Consider the following 13,993-nt stretch of genomic DNA (forward strand, 5'->3'; position numbering starts at 1 on the left):
CTTTCTGCTCTCCTCTCACCTGAAGCTCACTGTCCCCCAGGCTAAGCCCTCACCAACACTGCCACCTACCTTCTAGGTCATTCGACCCATCAAGCATGTGTCAGTGGAGGCTGTTACCACTACTTTTTATGCTCCTCCCACGCTTGCGGCTGACTCAAACTCTGATACAGTTTTCTCTAACCTGCACCTTTCTTTCTCCAACACTCTGGACATCCTTGCCCCTGTCATAAGAATCTGTCAGAAGCCTACCTCCAAGTGCAACTCATGGTATGACTCTGACCACGCTGCCCTGAAACACAAGTGTAGGGTGGCTGAGAGGAAGTGGAGGGAATCGGGTGCATCCTCTGACAAACTGGCCAGCTGCCTGCTACAAAGTCAATACAGACTCTCTGTCCTGTCAAAGAAGAGAGCCCACACCAAAGCCTGCATCTCTGCAGCCTCTAACAACACGGCCAAACTCTTTAAGATCTGCAAGAAGCTGGCCAATCTTTCTTCAGTCTCCACCTCTCCTGTTCCCGCTCAAGCCCACTATACGGATCCGGCTTCTAACTTCACCACTAAAACTCAGGACATCCTGTCCTCTCTCTACTCTTCCTCTCCATCTACCTCTCTTGGACACCCTCTGGCCACCTCACCCTCTCCTCCTCCTTTCTCCTCTTTCTCTCTGACTATACCTGACAATGTTCCTAAAGTCCAATCTATGAAAGTGTCATGCAAAAGGTGCTCCCTTGCTCCTCCAGAACCATCAAGGACCACATTGACACCTTTGCTCCATCCTTGGCCTATATCTGCAATCACTCTTTTGCCATTGAAACAACCCCCTCTCTCCTCAATCACTCCTTGTGCACCTCTTCATTAAAAAGCCTTCTGCTGATCCTACCTGTCCGGCAAACTATCACCCGATCTCTATCACTCCTATCCTGGGCAAACTCCTGGAAAAGCTGTCATCTCCCAGCTTACTCTCCACACTGAATCTGCTGGTTGTCTCGATGACCATCAGTCTGACTTCAGAGCAGTCAGGGGCATGGAAACAGCTCTTCTGAACACCCGTGAAGATCTGCTCACTAATCTCGATTTAAGCCTTCCTTCTTTCCTCATCCTCATTAACCTCGCCTCTACTTTTGACATGGTCAATGACGTCATCCTGATCAATCGACTCTGTGAGGACCTGGGCATCAAGGATCAGGGCTTGGAGTGGTTGACCTCCTTCCTCCTGGACTGACCCTCCCAGGTCCAACTTGGTTCATTTCTCTCTGCCACCTCTCTCTCCTTATGTGATGTTCCACAGGACTATAACATCTCACCCTGGCTCATCAATGTCTACTTGGCCCCTTTGGCCCACCTGATTTCCACCTTCTCCTGTAACTTTCAGTGTTACATGCGGATGACACTCAGCTCTCTTTCATGCTCACCTCAGCCTCCTCTCCTCTCTCGCTCATTCCTGACTGTCTATCCATGATACAGGATTGGTATGCCTCCAACAATCTCTGCCTTAATGCCCCGAACACTGAGATCCTTCTCATTGAGATCCCTGCACCCGCTTTCCCTCTCTCACTCTAATTACCCTCCTTGGGCCCTCTTCCTTCGCCTTCCTGTGAGGCAAAAATCCTTGGTGTCATCTTCGACTCCACTCTCTCCTTCTTTCCTCACATCACAGACTTGTCCAAGAAGGCCCACTACCAGCTGCACCTCCTCAAAGGTATTCTTCCTTTTCTCACTTCCCCCAAAAGCTCACTGTCTCCAGAGCACTGGTTCTCTCTAGGCTGGAGTACTGCAACAGCCTATTTCTCAATCTGCCTTCCTCTACTCTCCACCCTCTGCAACTTATCCAGAACAGGACTTCGATACCTGTCCTTGGACTCATGCCCAGGGACCGTATCTCTCCAGCCCTGAAATCTCTCCACTAGCTCCCGGCGTTTGCAAGGATCAAGTTCAAGACCCTCTGCATCATCCACAAGGCTTTCTTGGGACAGGGTCTGCTCTTCAGCCAACTCTCTCTTCCAAAACCCCTTCCTTCTTGAGCCCTTCTCTCAGCCACTTCAAGCTCTCTGGGGGTCAGATGCTTCTCCAGGCAGGGATTGGGAGGTAGATCTCTCACCTCTGCAGATGCCTCCCTTTGGAATGGTGTTCCTGCCCTTCTCAAACTTCAGCCAGAACCACTTGAAGTTCTGGAAGCAGCTCAAGACCTTTCTTTTCACCTGTGCTTTCTCTCTCTCTCCATTGCTGACCTACCTGTCTTCCGTGCTGACTGGTTGCCGAGCTACCCTCATGAAAGATTAAAAGAATATTGAGGCTTATTACCACATAGTAGGAATACGCCAGTCACGAGTACTACGGCACAAGTAAACTTTATTTTAGCAGAACAGCTGTCTGGCTCTCAACTCCCCGCAATGTGTGCAAGCCGACATGGTGAGATGAGAGAGTGCTGGACATTTCAAAAACATTAGTATTTATAGAGTTTTCTCACAATCCCGGACACATCGTCCGGCCCCCCTTCATGTAACACATTCACTGAGGGTACCTAGCCTTTCCACATAACTAATACATGTTTAAACATCCTTGACTAGCAGGTTGTTTTCTGTTAAACACGTCATATGTTTTTCAAACATTGGACACAAAGTTAACAGTCCTTATTTGATGTACTTATATTTGCCTACCATTTGTTCTTAAGTTTAAAGTCAGCTTAGTTTCAAGAAAAGCACATGCTCAGCTATTCATCATTCTGTTTCACTATTTGAACCGGGACGACACTGTTGGTACAGATGACATCTAAATTGCTGATTAGCTCAGCTCTTGTTTAGCTCCAAGGTTTCCTTAGTACAGGACAAACAATCCACTTTAGCAGCTTCAGCCTGCTTATCTACGTTGACACAGTATAAAGTTAATTTTGCTCTGCTGGAGCCGAAAACACACATTCTAACATGGGACAGAAGGCAGGAGTTAATCAAAATGGCGGATACCTTAAAATGGCAACATAGTCAGCCTATTTCAGGTTCATTCCAATGCGATTTACAGTGCGATGCGAATGTGCTTAGGCCAATGTCATGGTGGTATTCATGCAAAATGTACTTTTACAAACCCTCCTTTTAGCTTAAGACAAGAGCATTACTCAAACATTAGCATCGTCCAAAGACTATGTATCATTGTCAGAACATCCTGAATCGATATCTTCAAAAACATTGATCGCCATTAACTCATTTATAGTGACATCCTGCATTACCAAGGCATTAGTAATCTTTCTGGGCATATGTGTTTTAGGTTCTAGTTTACCAACCGATTGTGCACAACTTCCGCCTATCATAGAAAAAATGACAGGAAGACACTGTATGCAACAGCAGCAAAACTGTACAATGCCAAGGATCACCATTCGAATTGCAAAGATTTTCCAGCCCCAAGATCTCAACAAATCCCAGATTCATGTGCCAATATCCCAGTTCCCCCCTGGAAACGTGTACTTCAGTACTTAAGGTGTGCAATTTCTTAACTGCATTAAATATGGTGGGGAAGGAATCGGGTACAAAAACACAACACGCGGATCTCACCACTTTGTACACCCCCCACACTCAGCTAGAATGATATCTAGCACCACCCTATTTTGAAGAGCCACTAATCTAATAGCCTTTTGCTCTAGTGTCATGTTGTATACAATGTCAGTGGTTTCATTGATTATTTTCTCTAAAACCCTCGCCAATTTTCTAATATCTTGGGAGTTTATTATCTGTCCCCAAAATGGCACAAATGATTTAGCAAGGTCAGCCAGAATCTGTGAGGGAGTGTCACCATCCTCATCCCGCCTGGGACGAGTTCTAGAAACTTCAGCAGTGCTGGTAACATATATGCCTTGTAATGGTATACCTAAATAACAAGTACCCACTCTTGGCAACCAAGGATATGCCTCATTACCAGAAACAAAGTAAACGTGATCTCCTACATATAGAGGTCTATCTTCACTAGTTAGCACAGCAACATTCGTACATTCCTCAAATGTACCCATTGGTTGGGAACCCTCTCTTCGTATGCAAAATGGAACAGAGTTTGGACAGTATAGGAAGGAGGCATGGCATCCCTATTACCTATGGGAGCCATTTTAAAGGTAATCATTGATTGGAAAGGTCTGGAAAGTCTATCAGAAGGCCCAATAGAAACAGCATTTAGCTTGTTCCTATTTGCAAACAGAGAGCATCCTAAAGGTGATAAAACTCATTTTTCAAACTCAATGAGATTAGTCCCATCAAAGTTTCCAGTGACACTATCGTTCCATCGGCCAAAGAATAATGCCCTAACTAAAGAATAACAAGCAGTAGTTAGAGGGAGTGGATGAATATACCAGCCCAATCCCTTTTCCCCATGTTGTGGCTGATGTGAAGACATCCAACTATTGGTCTTATTCAGAATTGCATGGGTTGCACTCATGATCATCAAGTGAGTGTTGTTATGATAACCCCCTCTATGTTGGAGGTCTCAAGGATGAAGAGTGTGCAAATGCACATAAGGTGGAGACACAGTGAAGACACTTGCAGTTGGCAATAAAACATCAAGCGGATGTGTACTCTCCACATAAAAAAGCCTGAATGTCAATGCAATTATAATACAAGCTGTTATTGTGATCAGTATCCATTTGGCCCTCGGGGACCATGACCTTCGATGGGCAGACTCATTATCAGTAAAATGATCAAGATCCTTTTTAGTACAAGTGGCCTCTAAAATAGGCATAGTTTCTCAGCGTCTGTTAAGAAGCCTCACTGTTAGGTTTTTTTTGTTCATCTGTGGGTGGCACTTGACCACATGGCCTATCTTGATTGAAGGTAACTTTGCCAGTCCCTGCCTCTTAGTTTATGCAGCAGAGGAATGACGAGCTACTGGCTCAACGGTGGTTTCTTGTGGGTTTCTTGTGGGCACAGAATCCTGACTGTACTTTCCTATTCTAATACATTAATGTAATTTCAGCAGGCCCTAAATCAAAATCCTGTTCCGTGATCGCAGATTGTACCTTACAACTCCAGGTACTGAATGATCGGTGAACAATGCGCCGTCATTTCCTGAAGAAGATGAAGAAGCAGAAACAAGATCTATCGACGGTGATGAAGAAAATGAAGAAACAGCAATCTCCCCAGGCCCCAAGGGCTCAGGAAGAACTTTCGTGACACCCTCAGTGTCGATCAAAGCAGGCTTGTTGTGAACGTCGGGATCATCAATTCCCTTCTCCTCACCTTTGTCATAGGGTAGAGGAAAAGGAATCCTCTTCACATGTCTCACGTGGATCCAGTGTTTCTTTCCGGTCACTCGTACTGTGGTTTGCGTAGACAAAAGGATCTGGTGTGGTCCTTTCCAACGAGGTGCAAGGCAGGTGCCCCTCTCGAAATTCTTCAGCAGGATCCACTGACCAGGTCAGAATCAATGACCTGGATCCTCATATTTTACAGAGAGGGCTGCTCGTACCAGTTGGTGAATCAAATGCAACTTTTGAGTCAACTGATCACAATAGTTGGACAAAAGCGGGTACTTAATTTCTTTCAACTGCTTGGGCCTCGGTGCATTCCATACATTGCCTGGTCTCCCCATGATACTCTCATAGGGGGAGAGCCCTGTCTTTGATTGTGTGGTCGTCTGCATTGATAGTAAGGCTAGTCGCAAAGCGTCAGGCCATTTCAGATTGCCGTGCGCACACTCTTTGGCAATTTTGTTCTTCAGAATTCCATTATGGCATTCCACAAGGCTGGCACTCTGAGCATGTCTGGCCGAGTGGAACTGTTTATCAATTTGTAATCCCGCACATACTTGCAGGATGACAGCAGCGATAACATATGGACCATTATCGGACCAAATTACTCTCAGCAAGCAAAACCTAGGAAAATATTCCTTAAGCATGTTCTTTGCCATTGACATTGATGTGGCATCTTTCAGTGGAGAAGCCTTAACCCGTTTGCTAAAGGCAAAGATCACAACTAGGAGATTTTTATAGTTTTGATAAGGTTCCATCTCAATGAAATCAAAATGGATCATCTCAAAGGGCATAGAGGGGGGATCAAATCTGCCCTTCGGTGTTGGTGTTCCCTTCCCAATGTTATGTTGCAAACATATCATGCAACTCTGGACCAGACATTCAGCAGTTTTCTGGACATTAGTGTTATACCAAACGGGATCTAACTGTTGGCAAATCTTTTTGGCACATATGTCTGTTGGGCCATGAGCCATGGTGACCATAGCAGTGACATAGGCATTGGGTACCATCCATCTTTGCTTCTCATTATTCACCCAACAACCCCCATCATCTAGACGCGCTGGACCCTCAGCACACTGTTTAGTTTCTTCTGGGGTAGCTTCAGCCTGAATTTCTTATATACAGCGAATCCCTTCGTCCATCATGCCAGTGTCAGTAACCCATCTAGTTGGATCGAGCACGTACATCTTTGAGTGCAAAACAATAGCAGTCTGTTTGGCTATTCTGTCAGCAAAAGCGTTCCCTTTTCCTACATCGTCCATCACTTTCTGATGTGCGGCACACTTCATTATTGCTAGGTGCGTAGGAAGCACAAGTGCTGACAGCAATCGGACTATCAGAGTGCAATGTTGAATTTTTGTTCCATGTCAGGTCAAGCATCCTTTCTCAGCCCATAGTAGACCAATCTTATGAACCACTCCAAATGCGTACTGACTATCTGTATATATATTTTCACTAAGCCCTTCAGAAATTTCACAAGCTCTGGTTAATGCACTAATCTCTGCGGCCTGCGCAGAATTATTCAGAATTTGTTTAGTTTCCACAATAGTGTTTAACGTGGTGATTGCATAAGCAGCAGTGGAAGAACCATCTGGAAGTTTAAAACAGGAGCCATCACAGAATAGCTCCCCTTGCAGATTCTTTAAGGGTTTATCAATTAAATCAATTCTGCCCTTTGTTTCTTGTTCTCTAAGACAATAATGTGACATTTTGTCACTGCAATCCTTCTCTTGTGTAAAAGGCACTAGTTCAGCCGGATTCAATGAACAGCATCTCTTAATTTGGATATGCGGAACAAATAGAATCAGCTCATATCTTGTTAATCGGGCTGATGTGAGATGTTGCATCTGCGTTCTGTTTAATAGAACGTCTACGGAGTGGGGCACCATCACGGTTAAAGAATGACCTAAAACCATACCCTCTCTTTGTTTTTTTACGGCTGCAGCAGTAGCAGCTACAGCTCTCAAACATCTTTGCAAAGCGCATGCAACAGGGTTTATCGAGGAGGAAAAATAGCTGCACGGCTTATTCTTGCAGAATTTGTTTAGTTTCCACAATAGTGTTTAACGTGGTGATTGCATAAGCAGCAATGGAAGAACCATCTGGAAGTTTAAAACAGGAGCCATCACAGAATAGCTCCCCTTGCAGATTCTTTAAGGGTGTATCAATTAAATCAATTCTGCCTTTTGTTTCTTGTTCTCTAAGACAATAATGTGACATTTCGTCACTGCAATCCTTCTCTTGTGTAAAAGGCAATAGTTCAGCCGGATTCAATGAACAGCATCTCTTAATTTGGATATGTGGAACAAATAGAATCAGCTCGTTTCTTGTTAATCGGGCTGGTGTGAGATGTTGCATCTGCGTTCTGTTTAATAGAACGTCTACGGAGTGGGGCACCATCACGCTTAAAGAATGACCTAAAACCATACCCTCTCTTTGTTTTTTTACGGCTGCAGCATTAGCAGCTACAGCTCTCAAACATCTTGGCAAAGCGCATGCAACAGGGTCTATCGAGGAGGAAAAATAGCTGCACGGCTTATTCTTGCCTCAATGTTCCTGTCTCAAAACAGCCAAAGCACATCCATCACATTCATTCACATACAAAACAAAGCCTTTCTCGTAATTTGGTGTGCCCAAAACTGGTGTTGAACACAGCACAGCCTTAAGTAGATCAAAAGCGTTCTGGCAATCCATGTTCCACGGCAAAGGCAAAGAAATGTCCTTCTTTGTCAGTGCCAACATAGGCTTTCTCAACAAAGAAAAATTTGAGATTCACTGTCTAGAATTTGAGGCCATGCCTATTAAAGCTCTGACCTCTTTCTGTGCATTTGGAACAGATATATCAGAGATGCTTTGTATCCGTTCAGGTGTCAGTCTTCTTCCCTCCTTCGACAGGAGATAGCCCAAATAGGCAACCTCCTGTCGACAATACTGAAGCTTCTTCAACAAAGCCTTATGCCCATGCTCTGCTAAATGAATAAGCAGAAACACGTTGTATTCTTTGAAAGCAGCTTCAGAATCAGCAGCTAGAAGTAGATCATCAACATATTGCAACAACGTGCAAGTGGAAGGTAACTCAAGCATATCAAGCTGTTCTTTCAAATGCTCTACTATAGATGCTTGGACTCTCAGTGTACCCTTGCGGGACACGAGTGAATGTGAACAAGCATCCTCCTAGGGTGAATGCAAACAAATATCTGCTATCAACATGCAGAGGGATACTAAAGAAAGCGTTTTTCATGTCCATAACACTAAAACGTGTAGCTGTGACTGGAATCAGTCAGAATTGTGCTAACATTGGGTACAATCGGAAACTGTGGAGCAACAACCTTATTAATTGCACGCAAATCAATAATAAAACAAAAATGAATCGCATTATCCCCTTTCTTGTAAACTGGTAAAATCAGACTATTACACACACTTCCTGCAATTTCCTCAATAACACCTCGGTGTACAAAATCAGAAATAATACTCTTCAAATCCTGTTCAGCTTCAGCCGAAATATTATACTGCGGAATACGTGGCAATTTAACTCCTGGTTTCAACACACTTTTAACTGGTTCAATTTGTAAAATTCCAATGTCATTATCATTAACTGCCCATAAACATGTCAAAAACCTTATTCAATTCAACGGTAAAGGCACAGACAAAAATTGTGGAACTGAAGTTTGTTGGGGCGAAATCGTTCAGTACACTCCATCTGGAGAACAGTAAATCATAGCATTTAATTCTGTTAATAAATTTAATCCCAACAAATGTTTGCCCCAATTTGTCGTCAATAGAAATGGACAAGAATCAATGAATGGTCCCAATGAAATTGATAGGGGCAGAGAGACCGGACTTACCACTAGCATACCAAATAACCCTACAGAAATGTTGTTCTGCCCTGACAGTGAAATATCTGGAACCCGTGAATGATCAATAGAACACTTCTGTGCTCCTATATCTATCAAAAATAGATGCTCCCTATTTCCCACCTTCATTCCAATATAGGGCCCTTTCTGATCAACGGGAATAGGTACCGGTTCCAGACCATGCTTCGGGCTGTCCTAAGGGAATAGTATATCGTCAGATCCAAAATCCACAGAAAAATAGACATTCTTAGGATTATCAAAAATATTCCTACTAGTAACTCTCTGTTGCTGATTATCTTGTGAAGTTGCCTGTTGATTCGGTGCAAACTGACTTCTACCAGGACCCCCTATCCCAGGACGGCCTCTGGATTGTCTACCCATGTCACCATATGTGCTGTTTGATCGCTGTTGGAGGATCGGGCATTGTGCTCGCCAATGACCCTCCTGTCTACAATATGCACACTGGTTCACATGTACAGGACCCAGTTGTGCACCACCCTGTGGTGTATATTGGCCTCTAAACTGTGTATTCCCTCTTTCTCCTCTAGCATTTGCTGCAATAACACTCTAGTTTTCAGATCTCCCATCTTCTTTTCCATCTTTTCCTTCTCTGTATTAACCCTATTTTCATAGCACTGAGCCATGTGTAACATTTCAGATTGTGATTCTGCTTGCCATTTACTCCACTAATATCCGAGAATACTTGCTCAAATCTGTTAAAATACTCAGTTGCACCCTCTGACTTCAATTGCATGCAAGCCGTAAGATTATCCCATATGATTCTTTTTTCGGGAACCAGAGTTTTCAATTTAGTCACTATTCTATCTGGCAACATCAGTATCACCTGTGGCGGTTTCACACCGGCATTCCTTTCCCCATCTACTCCCATGTATCACCCATCCCTGCCTGATCGGCTACAGTTGTAATCTGCTTCAACAAATCAGCAGGAAGGATCACAGGAAACAACAAATGTATATCACCCAGCGTGAAAACTGACAAATGCAAAACAGATTCGATTTCTTTGTAAAATCGTGTTGGATTCTTCCTATTATCTGGAATTGATGCCCTAATGGTATTCACTTCCTGTCTAGAAAATGGACATGGACAAACTGTGAGACATAACGTGCTTCAATAGTAGTGGCAGGTGTTCCTACTGCAGCATAAAATGGAATCTCTACTTTTGGAGGAACCTCCCTCATTGGCAATTGCGAAGTAGGCAAATCTGAACGTCTATTAAGCAACAAGGCTAAATCAAGTGACAAAGTAGTCAAAGCAGTATCGGGCAAAAAATGCTCTTTTCTAAATAACCATCAAATCTGCGGTACAACATTCCTTTCTCTTCATAAATTCACCTTGTAGATACGCTACCATCACCTATAACACTTTTCTTTGCATTGCCGGAGCATACTGACTATACGTGTCATGCATTTGAATGTGAGAAATTGAAACATCCAAAATCCATCTAAGAGCGTTGTCTCTTGTGCAAATGCGCATTCTTCACTCATTGGTTTCAATGGAGGAAGAAATTGCTTCTACACATATGAAGCTTGCCGGTCATTACCATCCATTTCATCTTCCTTGAATCGATCTAGCTCCCTTTTAAACTCAAATACCTTCTCTACACGCTCATATACTTTCTCCGCAGTGTCTCTTGAGCAGGTGAGGACATTCAAATCCCTCAACCCCTGTTGGACATTCAAGTCTGTTAAATCACTCCATATATCAACTAAATACGTTCCCATTCGTTCTATCAAAGTATTCTGTTCAGGAATACCCCCTTGGTCAGAAATCATAACTAAAACAGATGGTTCATCACCCTCTTCTATGTGCTTTTTAGCCCATGTATACTATTCTCTCTTTCTGCCTTTAGATGCTGTGCCACGCGTCACTATTCTTGGATCAGCTCACCCCCCCTTCAACCAGTACAGGTGGAGCAGAACCACCTGACAAAGAGTCAATAGATAGTGGAGGCAATACGGCTGGCAGTGCAGACAGAGCTATGGGGACGGAAACTGTCAGCAAGGGTGGAGGTACAGGAGTTGGAACAACAACGGGAGGAAGAGGAACAAAAATGGGAAGAGGAGGAACAACAACGGGAGGAAGCACATAAGGAGGTGGTGCAGTTGAAACAGTTCTATGTTCATTCAATAATGTATTAAGTAACTCATCTGATGTATGAAAATCCTGAGAGGGATATATCTTTTGCACATCTAGTTGAAAAGCCCTATACATACTTCTAATGGATTCTGACTTTACCTGCTGATCATGCAACAATGCTTTCTCAGCATTCGTCATGTGTCTACGTGCATGCTTTTCTCTACTTTTGAGTTGCTGCATAGCTTCCTTCCTCCAATCTCTAACTGCATCAAATGCTGCAGGCTTAGCCTTTTTTCTCAACAATACAGATTCTAAATGCTCTAGGTGGGCAATTTCAAAACTACCATAGACTGGCCACTGAAGTTCGGAAACATGTCTGGTCTGTCTGTGCCAAATTTCATTAAATACTATAGTTCCTAGGCCATACTTACAATACATTAAATAAGCCCATCAGGTGGCGCCGGTAAGCCTTGTTTCAAAGATTGCTTCTGTCTGCGGAATAATACCCAGAAACAGGATGACAATTTCCCAGGGATATCAAATCACTGTCTTTACCTGGCATCATTTGTATTTGCAAAAACAAAACTGCAACCAATATCAGGACTTTTAAGAATCAGGGCACGACTCACCTGATTTCAAATTTCAATGGGGTCTGATCGGATTACAAATCATCGTGGCTGGAGTTTTCACAAAACAGGCCTCGATACGGGGACCCTCGTTGTGATGTCCTACTAAACGCTGCTCACCGTCCAGGGATCAGGCGTGCAGTACTGAGGAGGAATCATGTCTCACTTTGCAGGGGCCCCCATCACTCTCTGATCCCGGTCCGGCAGCCTCGTCTTCGTCTAGCGATGTGACATCAATCCTGAGGGTCCCCATTCGGGTGCCATCTGAAAGATGAAAAGAATATTGAGGCTTAATACCACATAATAGGAATAAGCCAGTCACGAGTACTAAGGTACAAGTACACTTTATTTTAGCAGAACAGCTGTCTGACTCTCAACACCCCGCAATATGTGCAAGCAGACACGGTGAGCTGAGAGAGTGCTGGACATTTCAAAAACATGAGTATTTATACAGTTGTCTCACAATCCCGGACACATCGTCCAGCCCCTCTTTGTGTAACACATTTACCTAGGGTACATAGCCTTTCCACATAACCAATACATTTTTAAACATCCTTGAATAGCAGGTTGTTTTCTGTTAAACACTTCATATGTTTTTCAAACATTGGACACAAAGGTAACAGTCCTTATTTCATTTACTTATATTTGTCTACCATTTGTTCTTCAGTTTAAAGCCAGCTTAGTTTCAGGGAGCGGAAACAAAGAGTTCTGCAAAAGCACATGTTCAGCTATTCATCATTCTTTTTTGCTATTTGAACGGGAACAACACTGTTGGTACAGATGGCATCTAAATTACTGATTAGCACGCCTCTTGTTTAGCTCCAAGGTTTCCTTAGTGCAGGACAAACAGTCCACTTTAGCAGCTTCAGCATGCTTATCCACGTTGACACAGTACAAAGTTAATTTTGCTCTGCTGGAGCTGAAAACACAAATTCTAACATGGGACAGAAGGCAGGAGTTAATCAAAATGGCGGATAACTTAAAATGGCTGCGTAGTCAGCCTATTTCAGGTTCATTCCAATGTGATTTACAGTGCTATGTGAATTTGCTTAGGCCAATGTTTACTATCAGGCGGTATTCATACAAAATATATTTTTACACTCAGAGTCTGGGTATTAGGCTCCTCCATGACCAGTCGCCCTAGCACTGCCTCCGGGCCTACCATGCACTTAGGGGCTGTAACTGTAACCCTACATTCCCTACCGTCTTTGCACTTACCCAGAGCAGCTTTGCCCTTCCCCTTCCCTCTCCCTACCACTAACCCCTCTGCCTCCCCCACCCTGCACTTTGCGTTATCAACTTGCGCTATCTGAATGACACAATGCCTAGTAAGATTGTTCTTCCTCCGTCTTCCTTCCATTATCTTGATGCGCCTAGAAACACTTGTGTACAGGCACATTATAAATGACTCATCATATCATATCATATAATTATCAAGGAGGCACCACACATGCCGATGGGGTCACATGGGGAGAGGATCTTGAAGTGGTGGCCAGCATGGAGGCCACACCTGTGGGTGCCAGGGGCACAATTGATGAGGAGGAGGTGGGTGACATTGGTGTAGCCTGTGCCAATTGTACCATGCACAGCATTGCACTAGCCATCTGTGACTTAATGTAGAACACCTGCTTGTGATGGCTTACGAGCTGGCCATGGATCACGCCAAGGGCCTCAAGGGCAGCCACCTGCTGACCATGTCCCGACAAGAGAAGGGGGCAACACAGCATCCTATATGTCATCATCAGCACTGACTGCAGGGCTTGTCTGTTTTGTTCTTTCACTGAATATGTGTAGCCTTGTAACCGATGGGCCTGGGACAGTGCGAAGAGCAGACTCCAATACTGTGTCCTGCACAAGCTCCCGTCCCAGGCCCATGTCTGCAGCCTACACATCTGATGATGCAGCCCCACCCTTCAACATGGACAGGCCCACAATGGTACCCTACGCCTCAACCACACCTGACCCTGACACCCAGATATGATATGATATGATATGATATGATATGATATGATATGGCATTTGTAACGCGCCTATACACAAGTGTTTCAAGGCGCAACGAGGCAGGGAGGGGGAACAAGGGGAAGACAGACAACGATCCTACTAGGCCAGGTGTCATTCAGATCATGCAAGTGCAGGGGTAGGGGGAATGGAGAAAGTGCATGGGGAAGGGGAGGGGGGAAGTGCAGTACAAGGTA

General features: G+C 44.1%; 1 protein-coding gene across 1 annotated transcript in view; it reads left to right on the plus strand.

The window, feature by feature from the left end:
* FAP (fibroblast activation protein alpha) overlaps positions 1–13,993 on the plus strand; it is a 1,146,500-nt gene that overhangs the window by 822,955 nt on the left and 309,552 nt on the right. The window lies entirely within an intron of this gene.

Source organism: Ambystoma mexicanum, chromosome 9 (genome assembly GCF_040938575.1).
Source record: "Ambystoma mexicanum isolate Mex_15411 chromosome 9, UKY_AmexF1_1, whole genome shotgun sequence".
NCBI classification, from domain to species: Eukaryota; Metazoa; Chordata; class Amphibia; order Caudata; family Ambystomatidae; genus Ambystoma; species Ambystoma mexicanum.